Genomic DNA, 15411 nt, shown 5'->3' with positions numbered 1-15411 from the left:
GCATCTCCTGCATTGCAGGCAGATTCTTTACCACTGAGACACCAGGGAAGCCTGATCTAATACAAAAGTAATCCAACAAATTGGCTTAAAGAATTCAATAAGGTTAACATTAGGCCATCCATTGTCACACTTAGCACTTTTCTGTACGCAACTACCACACCACCACTATCACCACTACTACCATACACACCTTTTGGGGCTACCCCCACTCAAATTCTTGAACTAGACTGAGTGCATGCATGCTAAGTTGCTTCAGGAGTGTCCAACTCTTTGTGACCCTATGGACTGTAGCCTGCCAGGCTTGTCCATGGAATTCTCCAGGCAAGAATACTGGAGTGGGTTGGCATGCCCTCATCCAGGGTGTCTTCCCGATCCAGGGATCTAACCTGCTACTCTTATGTCTCCTGCATTGCCAGGCGAGTTCTTTACCACTAGCACCATCTGGGAAGCTTGAACTAGGCACACAATCAAAGAAACAAGAATGTAAGACATGCTAGGAGGGAATTATTTAATATGAAAAGTAACCTCATGAATCTTTGTCTAAGGTTTGTTCACCTGATCCCTCTGTTAAAGTTTACATGCATAAAGAATATAGATTTAAAGAAAAATATCAAAAAGTCAACTCTTCAAAACTCTGGTGAACATTCTTGCTACATTACTTGAATGATACACAAATTAAAACTGGTTGGAACATAAAGTTTCATTTACTCTAACTGCCTTTGGCTTGTTGACATCATTATTAACAGTGACGGTGAATTGAAACCCCTTTGTAATGAAAACTAGACCTGTCTCTTAGACAGGCCCTCCCCAGAAAAAAAACTTAAAAAATACTATGTCACTATAGCACATTCAATAATTTCATTTTTTCCTACAAACAGAACTGAACTATAAGTTTTTAGTATCCACCATTTTTAAGTTCTATTATTTTCATATACTTTTCTAAGAATGATCTTCTTTGATCCAAGAAAATTATTTTCTTTGTAATAATCACACAGTTTTTGCAGAGGCACACAGATCAATCCTCATTATCATTAATGGAATTGGAAGAAGAGGATGTTGCATCCATGCTACTGTCACATCCTGTACGTTAATTGCAATTGAAACAAACTGAACACTTATTTTGACTACAATAAGAATCGATACTAAATTTGAGATGAATGAATTAGTAGTGTGATCATCCAAGATGATCACATTATGTTTGCAGACCTACCCTAACATTCACAATTAACCCTGAATGTGTTACATATATAATATACGAGTCACAATGCTTATATTCTTTTCCAAGAGTTCTTTTCACAGTTTCTTCTGTATTCCATATTTCTCCTAATTCAAAAGGACTATAATTTGATAAAATAGTAGCAATTGTTTCTCACCCAAGATGAGTGTATGAAGCAAAAGACAAATCCATCCATATGCCAATATGCAAAGACAAACAGGTTAAGTCTCAGTCTCATGAAAAAAAAAAAAAAGAGGGAAAAAAAAGGAAAAGACCAAGGTGTCCCTATAAGCCACAAAGTCTGGCCACAGAGTTCATAAAAATTAATAGACAGGCTGAAGATACATATTCTAGGACAATGTTTTCCAAACGTCAATGTCATAAAATATCTGAAGGAAATATGGCAAAAAAACATAAATTGCCAGCATTATCCAGTTATTTTGAGGTACAGTCCAGTAATCTTAATTTATAACAAGCTCCTACCTTAGCTTATTCAGATGGAAACATTTATATGCATTTATGGAAGAAATGCAGGAAAATATGGCCCACGGGAATGGTAGGATCACGGAGGAAAGAAAAAATGAACAAAGAGTCATTGAAGTCTAAACCTATTAAATACCCTCAAAAATGTTAAATAATATTTATATTCTACCTATATAGATGTCGTTTCCATTTTCCATATTTAAATAGTTGATTACTAATTATTTTTGTAATGGAATAATACACATCTTTTGCGTGTGTGTCGTTAAGCACTTCTATTGCAATACAATTGATTTACAAATTTGTGTTAGTTTCTGCTGTACAACAGTCAATCAGCCCTATGTGTGTTTGTGTATCCCCTTCCTGTTTAGTCTTCCTCCTGCCCCCTCACTCCATTCCTCTAGGTCATCACAGGGAGCTGAGCTCTCTCTGCTATAAAGCAGCTTCCTGCCAGCTAGCTATTTTACACCTGGTCTGTCTATATGTTAATGCTACTCTCTCAGTTCACCCCCCACTCCTTCCCACTCTGTGTTCACAAGTCCATTCTCTATGTCTGCACCTCTATTCTTGCCCTGCAAATGGGTTCATAAGTACCATTGTTTTAGAGTCCATATATATACGTGTGTGTGTTAATATACGATATTTTTTTTTCTGACTTAATTCACTGTATGACAGGCTCTAAGTTCATTCACATTACTACAGCTTCATTACTACAGTTTCATTCCCTTTTATGGCTAACAACTCCATTTTGTATATGTACCACATCTTCTTTATTCATTCATCTGTTGCTGGACATCCAGGTAGCGCCCATGTCCTGGCTATTGTAAATAATGCTGCAATGAACATTGGGGTACATATGTCTTTTTGAGTTATGGTTTTCTCAGGGTGTGTGCCCAGTAGTGGGATTGCTGGGTCATATGGGAATTCTATATCTAGTTTTTTAAGGAAACTTGCTTATTGGTAGAGAAATATAAATCAAAACTACAAGGTACCGCTTCACACTGGCCAGAAAGGCCATTATCAAAAAATCTACAAACAAATGCTAGGCAGAGTGTAGAGAAAAGGAAAACTTACATTGTTGGTGGGAACATAAACTGGTAGAGTCACTGTGGAGATCAGTACATCCATATCTTGATTTAAAAAACTGAAAGATGAATTTACACCACTTCTGGTATCTGGTATACCAGGTACCAGGGCAGGATGAAAAGTGAAAGCGTTAGTGGCTCAGTCGTGTCTGGCTCTTTGCAACCCCATGGACTGCAGCATGCCAGGCTTCCCTGTCCATGGAATTCTCCAGGCAAGAATACTACAGTGGATAGCCACTTCCTTCTCTAAGGAAATCTTCTGGACCCAGGGTTCAAACCCAGGTCTCCTGCATTGCAGGGGAATTCTGAGCCACCAGGAAAGTCCCCCAGGACAGGATAGTGAGTGAAGTACTGAGTCGTGTCCGACTCTGCGACCCCATGGACTGTAGACTACCAGGCTCCTCCGTCCATGGGACTCTCCAGGCAAGAATACTGGAGTGGGTTGCCATTTCCTTCTCCAGGAGACCTTCCCAACCCAGGGACTGAACCCGGGTCTCTCGCATTGTAGGCAGACGCTTTACCGTCTGAGCCACCAGGACAGGATACTAGGAGCTTAATTTGCATGATGGATCTTAGTCCTCTCGGGAGAAATGATAGTAGAGACTTCAGCAGGATTTTGACTTCAGTTCACCAACCCCCTGTATCCCTGCCTGAGGAATTCTCTGCCTCCGGGGAGGCAGGATTAGCCCTTTGGCTTGCTTTGGGCTTTGAAAGGGGAGCCTGTCACTCTAAGCTCCCTGGGTAGCTCAGAGGGTAAAGAATCTGCTTGCAATGCAGGAGACTGGGGTTCCATCCCTGAGCTGGGAAGATCCTCTGGAGAAGGAAATGGCAACCCACTCCAGTATTCTTGCCTGGGAAATCCCATGCAAGATGGATCACATTTTCAATCGCCAGACAGAGGAGCCTGGCAGGCTAAGGTCACAAAGAGTCACAAAGAGTCAGACACGACTAAGCAACTAACACACACATTACTCTAAGCAGGAATGTTAAAAGCCAATTCTTGCTTCAGTACATCCTCCCTTCCCTCTATTGCTGCAACGGGCAATTCTTCATCCATGGCTGATGTGTCAGCTTTAGAAGCAGAGTGAGGACTGAAATCAAGAAAAGCAGAGCTCCTACCAGTCCACAAAGGTTTTATGGTGGAATATATTGTTGTTTGGAAACACTAAGATTTGATTTTATCTATTTTAAGATCATAACCTTGCCCATTCTTGTTGATACAACTAGCAAGCACAGAATAAAGTCAAGGGCTGATTAGACTCAGTGTGGGAATTCAGCAAAGTGAATAATCCACTCTCAGGTAGAAGATACCAGAATATGTCACTAAACCCTGAGTGAGGGGGCAGTAAAGACTTGATAGAATTCACTCAAATTTCTAGTCCTTTGTTATAATGAAGATCGTTGTGCCAAACATACATTTTAACAGGGTGATGATGGAAACAGGCTTAGAACTCAGACCATCTAAATTTGGTGCAGCAAGTTACTTGGGCCACTTGGGATGAGAAGAATGAGGGTTGGTGGCCTGAGAAGCAAAGAGTCCTACAGAAATCACATAAGTCACAGGCCTGGGAAATTTACAATTCCTAGGGAGAGCATTTATTCCTTTAGTAATAAAATTCTGAAAATTTAAGTTTCTTTTACTTTTTTGAACCTACTTTTCCTTATTTTTCAAAAGCAGAGTTTGGCATACTACAGCCCATGGGCCAAATCCACTTCAACCCCCAGTCTATTTTTGTAAATAAAGTTTTATTGGAACAAAGTCAATACATATTGTCTAAAGCTCCTTTCACACCACAACAGCATGTGGGTTGAATAGTGAGAAAGAAGCAATATGGCAATGAAAGTCTAAAATATTCACTGCTAGACTTTTCTAGAAAAGTCTACCAAACCCTATTCAAAAGAAAGAGCTTACAATAGACTGGTGATTTTCAAACTGAGTTTTCCATAAAACCTCAGGACATGGAAGTAATATCTCAGAGTTTGCCAGAATGGAATAGGTAGGTAGAGAAAAACAGTTGAGTCTTGAATAGCACCTGGGTTATGAGCACAACCTCTGTGCAGTAGACCAGCTTGCAGCCTTACAGTCAGCCCTCTGCATCTACAGTTCTACATAAACTGACAATGGATTGTGTAGCACTATAGTATGTATTTAGTGAAAAACTTCATATAAGTAGATGGACACATGAAGTTCAAATCTGGGTTGCTTAAGCATCCATTGAACATGTGTTAAAGGAAGGGGATGTGCAATGAGTATGCTTCTCAAGCTCCAGAATTTTTTTATTGTTTTTAATTGGAAAGATAATTATTTTACAAAGTTGTGTTCGCTTCTGCTGCACAACCACATGAATCAGCTGTAAGTATACATATCCCCCTTCCCTCTTGAGCCTCCTTCCTATCCCCCTCCCCACTCCAGATTTCTAATTCTGAGTCAATCAGAGAAATTCTGATATCTGTTTCACATATTGGGGATGTATGTGGCATTTCATTTTGAAGAAACTTTTCTACTGTTTATTTTTAATGTCTCAAAAACCACTGAACTAGATTAAAGTGGGGTTCTTCTCATGTTCAAGTTTCCAGGTGTGTGGTAGCTCATTTCTTAGGAGAAAAATTAATTTCAAAGATCCATAGGGATCAAAGTTAAGAAAAGAGTTTTATCTGGAGAAGTATAGACTGAGAGGGAACAAAGCTGGTCATTTAATTTCTGGATCTGAATGGGGACAGGGGTGTATTTCTCTGTGAACACTCATGAAATTGTAGTTTGCGTATTTTACCTAAATTAAGTTTACTTAAAAAGAATTGAAACATGTAACAAAATAAAAGGATATGTATGCTAAAAGTTTTGAGCTTCATACTGCTTCTTTTCTCTGTGTCTGAGTTCAAGGGAATGTTACTACTTTGCCCTTACTCCTCTTGTGTAAAATTAATTTTCTCATGTGTAAAAATAACTTTTATAAATATATATATATATACACATATTTAAAATCTCCACTTCTTTACTCCTTATCTCCTTCCAATCTATTCATATTCAGGGCCAATGCTTTTTAAATGCCCATTTTATCTTGGCATTCCTAGCTCCCTTCAACAGCTGCTGATGCCCTAAGGATGCAATCAAACCCCTAAAAGAAGTTAGCTCCCCATGCTCCCAACGGTGTGCTGAGCTTCCAGGCTTTCCAGTCATATATAGAACTTTGTATTCCTTTCTATCTTTCTACTTTTCAATGACCAACTCAAGTTGTTCTGATCTCAGCACAGGCATAACTACCTTCAGAAAACTCCCTCTGACTTACACTACTTTCTCCACTTAAATGCACTGGTTCAAAGTTTAGATACAAAGAAACATTGTTTGAATGACTGGAGAAGGACTCTGTGAAGCCTAAGAATTTGTTTCCTTTATTCTTTTTGGCTGGGAGACTTGATGGAAATTGTGTCATCTTGAGACCAACGGGGGAAGCAGCTAGAAAAGCAGGAATGTTATAGGGGTAATAGAAGGGCTCTTTGGAGGTAAGGTTATCACAGAGAATAGAACAAATTTGGGCATACTTCACTTCAAAATATTTGATATGTGAAAAGATTAGCTTTACCCAGAAGACAATTTAAGAGTTGTTTATTTGTATTACAACAAGATGATTTTCTTTTTGACTTAAAATGATACATGGAAAGAGGTGGCCAAGATGATAAAGTAGGAAGACCTTCAGCTCACCAACTCCACGGGCACATCAAAATTACAAGTCTTTATAGAGCACCTAATTTTTAACTGGAGGACAATTGCTTTACATTGCTTTACAATGACGTGTTGCTTTCTGCCACACAACAATGTAAATCAGCTATAAATACACATATATCCCCTTCCTCTTGAGGCTTCCTCCCAACCCCAATCTCATCCCTCTAGGTCATCACAGAATTTCGAGCTGAGTTCCTTGTGCTACACAGCCGCTTCCCACTAGCTATCTATTAATATTTTGCATATAATAGTGTATATGTCAGTGTTACTGTCTCAACTTGTGCCTCCCTTTCCTTCTTCCATCGTGTCCACAAGCCCATTCCCTATCTCGCAGAGCAACTATTGATGAGAAAGACCTAAAGACTGAAAGAAAAGATCTTCAATGACTAAAGCTATAAAAAAGGATCCACAGGGAAATGGGTAGGAGGGGTAGAAATGTTGTATAGTTAAGACCCAGAGTCCTGGAGGGGTAACCCAAAATCAGGATGATTATTAACATTATAGAGGTTCTCCCTAAGGAGTGAGGGATCCTAGCCCCACATCAGGATCATCAGCCCGGGGGTTTGGCACTGGGAAGATTTGCTCCTAGAATATTTGGCTTTGAAAGCCAGTGGAAATTTTGGAGAGCCAGAAGGCTATAGGAAATAGAGACTCTGTTCTAAAAAAGAGCTCACAATATCTCACGTGTTTTGAGACCCAGAGTAGAAGCAGTAATTTGAAAGAAGCCTGAGTCAACCCCACCTGCTGATCTTGGAAAGTTCCCCTGCCCCCACCAGAGAGGAAAGAGGCAACTGGAACTCATGCTGGGGATGCTGACATGGGTGGCAATCATTTTGGGGAGCCCCTACCATCACAAGGACACTGATGCTGACAGGTGCTATTTTGGAATTCTCCCTCTAACTTGTTAGGACCAGAACCTGGCCCTGTCTACTGGCACTAGTCCTGGAATCCTCCAGGAATCTTGATCCTATCCACCAACAAGTCAACACTAGATCCAGGACCTTTAGCCCCACAATCAGTCACCCTATAATCCAGCCCCACCCAGTAGCAGACAGAAGCCTCTGAACAAGCAGGGCCTGGAAACCAATCAGACTGGGGGCCAGCCACACTTTCCAGACTATCCAACAAAAACCAGCCTTCCACAACAGAAGGGCCCACACAGCCCCCATAACAGGCACCCCTCGAGCATATAGCTCTGGTGAACAGAAGGGAGTGAGCTGGTGGGTTACAGAGATCTCTCCTACAAAACACCACTTCTCAGGGTACACAACACCTCACATGGGTTGGGAACCAGCACAAAGCAATAATACCTCCCTAGGAACCAGGGCTAAATCTAACTAGGGGTCTGGAAGGGTCTGCTGGAGAGGTGGAGGTTAGCTGTCACTCACTGTGGGGGCAAGAACACAGGTGGCAGACTGGCCCCAGAAAATATTGATCAGCACACATTCTGCCAGAGGTCCCTATTTCAGCACCATGACCCAGCCCCACCCAATAGCCTAAAGGCTCCAGGCTGGTAAGCCTCAAGCCAAGCAATCAATAAAATAGGAACACAGTCCCACTCATCAGTAGACAGGGTGCCTAAAGTCATCCTGAGCTCACAGCTACCTCAAAACACACCCCTTAAAATGGCCCTATCCATCAGAGGAAAATAGCACAAGAGATGACTCTATACACAGACATCACCAGATAGTCAATACTGAAATCAGACTGACTGTATTCTTCGCAGCCGAAGATGGATGGATAAACTCTCAGTCAGTAAGACCAAGACCAGGAGCTGACTGTGGCTCAGATCATGAACTCCTTATTGCAAAATTCAGACTTAAATTGAAGAAAGTAGGGAAAATCACTAGGTCACTCAGGTATAACCTAATCAAATCCCTTATGATTATACAATGGAAGTGATAAATTGATTCAAGTGATTAGATCTGATAGAGTGCCTGAAGAAGTATGGGTTGAGCTTCATGACATTGTACAAATCGTTTTGATGGTGATCAAAATCATCCCAAGGAAAAAGAAATGCAAAAAGGCAAAATGGTTGTCTGAGGAGGTCTTACAAATACCTGAGCAAAGAAGAGAAGTGAAAGGCAAAAGAGAAAAGCAAAGACAAACCCATCTGAATGCAGAGTTCCAGAGAATACCAAGGAGAGACAAGAAAGCCTTCTTAAGTGAACAATGCAAAGAAACAGACAAAAACAATAGAATGGGAAAGACTAGAGATCTCTTCAAGAAAATCAGAGATATCAAAGGAACATTCCATGCAAAGATGGGCACAATAAAGGACAGAAATGATACAGACTTAACAGAAGCAGAAGATATTAAGAGCAAGTGGCAAAAATACACAGAACTGTACACAAGAAAAAGTCTTAATGACCCGATAACCACAATGGTATGATCACTCACCTAGAGCCAGACATCCTGGAGTGTGTAATCAAGTAGGCCTAAGGAAGAATTACTATGGACAAAGCTAATGGAGGAGATGGATTTCCAGTTGAACTATTTCAAATCATAAAAGGTGATGCTGTGAAAGTGCTGCACTCAATATGCCAGTGAATTTGGAAAACTCAGCAATGGCCACAGGACTGGAAAAGTTCAGTTTTCATTCCAATCTCAAATAAGGGCACTGCCAACGTTCAAACTATTGCACAATTGCACTCATTTCACATGCTAGCAAGGTAATGCTCAAAATCCTTCAAGCAAGGCTTCAACAGTATGTGAACTGAGAACTTATAGATGTACAAGCTGGATTTAGAAATGGCAGAGGAACCACAGATCAAATTGGCAATATCCACTAGTTCATAGAGAAAGCAAGGCAATTCCATAAAACCATCTACTTCTGCTTCATCAGCTATGCTAAAACCTTTGACTGTGTGGATCACAACAAACTGTGGAAAAGTTTTTAAACATGTAGGAATACCAGACCACCTTACCTGCCTCCTAAGAAATCTGTCTGTAGGTCAAGAAGCAACAGTTAGAACCAGACATGAAACAATGATCTGGTTCAAAATTGAGAAAGGAGTATGTCAAGGTATGACAGGCTGCATACTGTCACTCTGCTTATTTAACTTGTATGCAGAGTTGTTGTTGTTGTTAGTCACTCAGTCATGTCTGACTCTTTGTGACCCCATGGACCCCAATTCTTCAGCACTCAACTTTCTTTATGGTCCAACTCTCACATCCATACATGACTACCGGAAAAACCATAGCTTTGACTAGATGGACTTTGTTGGCAAGGTAATGTCTCTTGTTTTTTAATATACTTTCTAGTTGGGGCATAACTTTTCTCCCAAGGAGTAAGCATCTTTTTATTTCATGGCTGCAGTCACCATCTGCAGTGATTTTGGAGCCCAAAATGTAAAATCTCTCACTGTTTCCACTGTTTCCCACCTATTTGCCATGATCTTAGTTTTCTGAATGTTGAGTTTTAAGCCAACTTTTTCACTCTCCTCTTTCACTTTCATCAAGAGGTTCTTTAGTTCTTCTTCACTTTCGGCCATAAGTGTGGTGTCATCTGCACATCTGGGGTTATTGATATTTTTCCTGGCAATATTAATTTCAGCTTTACAGGTTACAAAATTAATACACAGAAATCTCTTGCATTCCTATCCACTAGCAATGAAAGAGAAATAAGGGAAACAATCCCATTTACATTTGCATCAGAAAGAACAAAATACCTAGGAATAGACCTACCTAAGAAGGCAAAAGATGTGTACTCAGAAAACATAAGATACTGATGAAAGAAATTAAATAAGACAGAAACAATGGGATATATACTATATTCTTGGATTCAAAGAATCAGTATTCTGAAAATGACTACATTATCCAAAGCAATCTACAGTTTCAACACGATTCCTATAAAACCACTGTTTTGGTTGCTGTTTAGTCTCTAAGTTGAGCTGGACTCTTTGCAACCCCCTGGACTGCAGCACACCAAGCTTCCCTGTCCTTCACTATCTCCTGGAGTTTTCTCAAATTCATATCCATTGAGTTGGTGATGTTATCCAACCATTCCTCTTCTCCTTTTGCTTTCAATATTTCCCAGCATCAGGGTCTTTTCCAATAAAGTCAACTCTGCATCAGGTGGCCAAGGTATTGGAGCTTCAGCTTCAGCATTAGTCCTTCCAGTGAATATTCAGGGTTGATTTCCTTTAGGATTAATTGGTTTCACCTCCTTGCAGTCCAAGGGGCCCTCAAGAGTCTTCTCTAGCACCTCAATTCAGAAGCATCAATTCTTTGGCACTCAGCCTTCTTTATGTTCCAACTCTCACTTCCACATGTGACTACTGGAAAAACCATAGCTTCGGCTAGATGGACCTTTGTCAGCAAAGTGATGTCTCTGCTCTTTAATAAGATGTCTAGGTTTGTCATAGCTTTTTTCCCCCAAGAAGCAAGCATCTTTTAATTTCATGGCTGCAGTCACTGTCTGCAGTGATTTTGGAGCCCAAGAAAATAAAATCTGTCACTGCTTACAATTTTTCCCCTTTTATTTGCTGTGAAGTGATGGGATCAGACGCCATGATCTTAGTTTTTTGAATGTTGAGTTTTAAGCCTGCTTTTTCATTCTCCTCTTTCACTCTCATCAAGAGGCTCTTCAATTCCTCTTTACTTTCTGCTATTAGAGTGGTGTGAGATTTTTCAGACATAGATTTTTTTAAATGTACAATTTGTATGGCAACACAAAAGGCCCCATATAGCCAAAGTACTCCTGAGAAAGAAAAATGCTGGAGAAATCAGGCTCTCTGACTGCAGACTATACTACAAAGCTACAGTAATAAAAACGAGATGATGCTGACACAAAAACAAAAATTTATATCAATGGAACAGAATAGAAAGTCTAGAAATAAATCCACATACCATGGCAAAGGAGGGAAAAGAATATACAGTGGAGAAAAGACCATCTCTTCAATAAATAGTGGTGGGAAAATTTAGCTACATGGAAAAGAGTGTAATTACAATACTCCCTAATACCATACACAAAAATAAAATCATCTGAAGACCTAATCGTAAGGCTGGATATTATAAAACATTTAGAGAAAAAATAGGTAGAACCCTCTCAGACATAAATCACAGCAACTTCTTTTTTAGTCCACCTCCTGGAGTAATGAAGATAAAAACAAAAATAAATAAACAAGACCAAATTAAACTTAAAAGTTTTTGCACAGCAAAGGAAACCATAAGAAAGGAATTCTCAGAATGGAAGAAAATATTTGCTAATGAACCAACAGACAAGGGATTCATCTACAAATTATACAAACAGTTCTTACAACTCAGTATCAAAAATCAAACAACCCAATCAATAAATGTGCAGAAGACCTAAACAGACACATATCCAAACAAGATACACACATGGATAATAAACACAGGAAAAAATGCTCAATTTTGCTCATTATTAGAGAAATGCAAATCAAAACTATGATGAGATTATCATCTCACACAAGTCAGAATTGCCATCATCAAAAAATCTACACACAACAAATGCTGGAGAGGATGTGGAAAAAAGGGAACTCTCCTGCACTGTTGGTGGGAATGTAAATTGATATAGCACTATGGAGAACAGTACCTGAACTGAAAGTCACTCAGTCGTGTCTGACTCTTTGTGACCCCACGGACTACACAGTCCATGGAACTCTCTAGGCTAGAATACTGGAGTGGGTAGCTGTTTCCTTCTCCAGGGGTTCTCTCCAACCCATGCATTGAACCCAGGTCTCCTGCATTGCAGGAGGATTCTTTACCAGCTGAGCTACCAAGGAAGCCCATGGAGAACAGTATGGAGATTCCCTTAAAAACTAGAAATACAGGAGGGAACTAAGATGGCAGAGGAATAGGACCACTTTCTCCCATACAAATTCATCAAAAGAACATTTGAACGCTGAGCAAACTCCACAAAACTACTTCTGATCACTAGCAGAGGCTATCAGACACCCAGAAAAGCAGCCCATTGTCTTCTAAAGGAGGTAGGACAAAATATAAAAGATAAAAAGAGAGACAATAGAGTTAGGGACGGAGATCCGTCCCGGGAAGGGAGTCTTAATAGAGGAAGTTTCCAAACACCAGGAAACCCTCTCACTGGTGGGTCTGGGGGAAGTTTTCGAATCTCGGAGGGCAACCTAACTGGGAGGAAAAATAAATAAAACCCACAGATTACATGCCTAAAAGCAACTCCCAGCAGAAAAGTACCCCAGACGCTCGCATCTGCCACCAGCAAGTGGGGGTGGAACGGAGAGGAGCTGGCAGCATTGCTTAGGGTAAGGACGGGCCTGAGTGCCCTGAGGGCAATCGGAGGGAGCTAACGTGAGATAGCAACTTAAACTGGGGGATAGCAAGAGAGAGAGAATTAAGTTGGGAAAAGCCCTAAACTTAGGCACTACCCGCCGGTTCCCAGAACGAAGGACTGAGCAAATACCAGAGAAGAGCTAGCCGCGGCAGACCGGCCCATCCCCCGCAGGAGGCTGGAGGCAGGGGGGAGGGGAAAGGGGCAAACTCGGCCCCAGAGACGGCATTCCCCTACAAAACTGCAAACAGGTCTCCAGCTTCTAACCAAAGACTTCCTTGCGATTCTGGATGGTCGACATCCGTCGGGAGGGTCGCAGCTAGAGTCCAGCTCCCCAGAACTGACACAAGGCGCACGGAAACTGAGGCGGGGACCAATGAGGGGAGAAGGCGCGCTGCACCCGGGGAGAGTGCGCCCGTCAAGCTCCTGGTGGCCTGAGCTGCTCCGACCGGGGAAGGCACAAAATGCAGGCCCAACCAACTGGGCCTTTGTGGAGTACCTGAAAACCTGAACCTGAGCGGCTTAGGCCTGGGGAGTCCACCCACGCAGGGCCCGCTCCCTGGAGAGCAGCCGGGAGCCTGAGTAGTGTAGACCGGGAGAGCACATACCCGTGAGCGGGGGCAAACCCAGGGTAGCCGAAAAACCGCGAGCTCTCCCCACACACGCCAGTAAAGTTTGTCTGCAGCGCCCCTCCCTCCGCACAGTGCGACTGAACAAGCGAACCTGAACAAGAGACCACCTCCGCCCACTTGTGTCAGGGCGGAAATTAGACACTGTAGAGACCTGCAAACAGAAGCCAAAGAAACAAAGGGAACCGCTTCAGAAGTGACCAGTGCAACAGATTAAAATCCCTGTAGTTAGCACCGACTACACCAGAAGGGGCCTATAGATAGCGAGAAGTATAAGCTTGAATAAGGAACTATTTAAATTGAACCGAACCCACACTGCCCACAACAGCTCCAGAGAAATTCCTAGATATATTTTTACTACTATTTTTTTTATTTTTAATTAAAAAAAATTTTTTTTCTCTTTTTTTTTTACTTTTTCTTTTTTTTTAAGTCCTCTATTACTCCTTAATTTTAATTTTTATAACACACTATAACCTGGCAAAAAAAAAAAGACCCTATTTTTAAAGTGATATATATATTTCTTATATATATATTATTATGTTATATATATATATATAATATATTAACATTAATATAATATTATACAATTATAAAATATAATATATTAATATTGATATATTAATAATATAATATATATACTATATATATACCATATATTTTTCTTAAATTTTTTTGTGTTTTTGTGGTTTTTTACTATTGTATTTTTAAGAGTCTAACCTCTACTCTAGATTTTTAACCTTTGCTTTTCAGTATTTAATATCAATTTTGGACATTTAAGAATCCAACCTTCAGTACCCATTTTTACTCAGGAGTGTGATTACTGGTTTCATCACTCTCTGCCCCTTTAGATTCTCCTTTTTCTCCCCCAGATCACCTCTATTTCCTCCCTCCCTCTTCTCTTCCCAATCCAATTCTGTGAATCTCTGTGGGTATTCTGGGCTGCATGGAGAACACTTAGTGAACAGAGTAAAACCTAGATCTGTCTCTCCTCTCTTGAATCCCCCTTTTTCTCCTGCTCACATCTATCTCCTTCCTCCCTCTCCTCTTCTTCTTTTAACTCTGTGAACCTCTCTGGGTGCCCCTCACTGTGGAGAATCCTTTCACCATTATCCTAGAAGTTTTATTATCAGTGCTGTATGGAGGGAGAAGTCTTGAGGCTACTGAAAGTTTCAGAATACTGAAACCCAGAGGCAAGAGGCTTAAGCTCAAAACCAGAGAACACCAGAGAACTCCTGACTACAGGGAACATTAATTAATAAGAGATCATCCAAAAGCCTCCATACCTACACTGAAACCAACCACCACCCAAGAACCAATAAATTCCAGAGCAAGACATACCACGCAAATTCTCCAGCAACGCAGGAATATAGCCTTTAGCATCAATATACAGGCTGCCCAAAGACACACCAAACCCATAGGCCCATCTCAAAACTCACTACTGGACACTCCAGTGCACTCCAGAGAGAAGAAATCCAGCTCCACCCACCAGAGCACCTACACAAGCTTCTCTAACCAGCATACCTCGACAAGCCAAACACCCAGCCCCACCCACTGGGAGAAACATCCACAATAAAAAGGAACCACAGACTACCAGAATACAAAAAGGCCACCCCAAACCCAGCAATCTAAATAAGATGAAAAGGCAGAGAAATACCCAGCAGGTAAAGGAACATGAAAAATGCCCACCAAGCCAAACAAAAGAGGAGGAGCTAGGGAACCTACCTGAAAAAGAATTTAGAATAATGATAATAAAAATGATTCAAAATCTTGAAAACAAAATGGAGTTACAGATAAATAACCTGGAGACAAGGATTGAGAAGATGCAAGAAATGTTTAACAAGGACGTAAAAGAAATAAAAAAGAGTCAACTAAAAATGAATAATGCAATAAATGAGATCAAAAACATTCTGGAGGGAACCAACAGTAGAATAACGGAGGCAGAAGATAGGATAAGTGAGGTAGAAGATAAAATGGTGGAAATAAATGAAGCAGAGAGGAAAAAAGGAACAAGA

At 40.8% G+C, this 15411-nt stretch overlaps 1 long non-coding RNA gene across 2 annotated transcripts in view; it reads right to left on the bottom strand.

Annotated features, from left to right (window-relative positions):
* The window catches only part of LOC139036024 (uncharacterized), a 139523-nt gene that overhangs the window by 82813 nt on the left and 41299 nt on the right, over nt 1-15411 (bottom strand). The gene's annotated exons all lie outside the window — the stretch shown is intronic.

This window comes from Odocoileus virginianus, chromosome 7 (assembly GCF_023699985.2).
Source record: "Odocoileus virginianus isolate 20LAN1187 ecotype Illinois chromosome 7, Ovbor_1.2, whole genome shotgun sequence".
In the NCBI taxonomy this organism is placed as follows: domain Eukaryota; kingdom Metazoa; phylum Chordata; class Mammalia; order Artiodactyla; family Cervidae; genus Odocoileus; species Odocoileus virginianus.
Note: the sequence above shows the minus strand (reverse complement) of the source record. Positions and strands in the feature narration are given on the sequence as shown.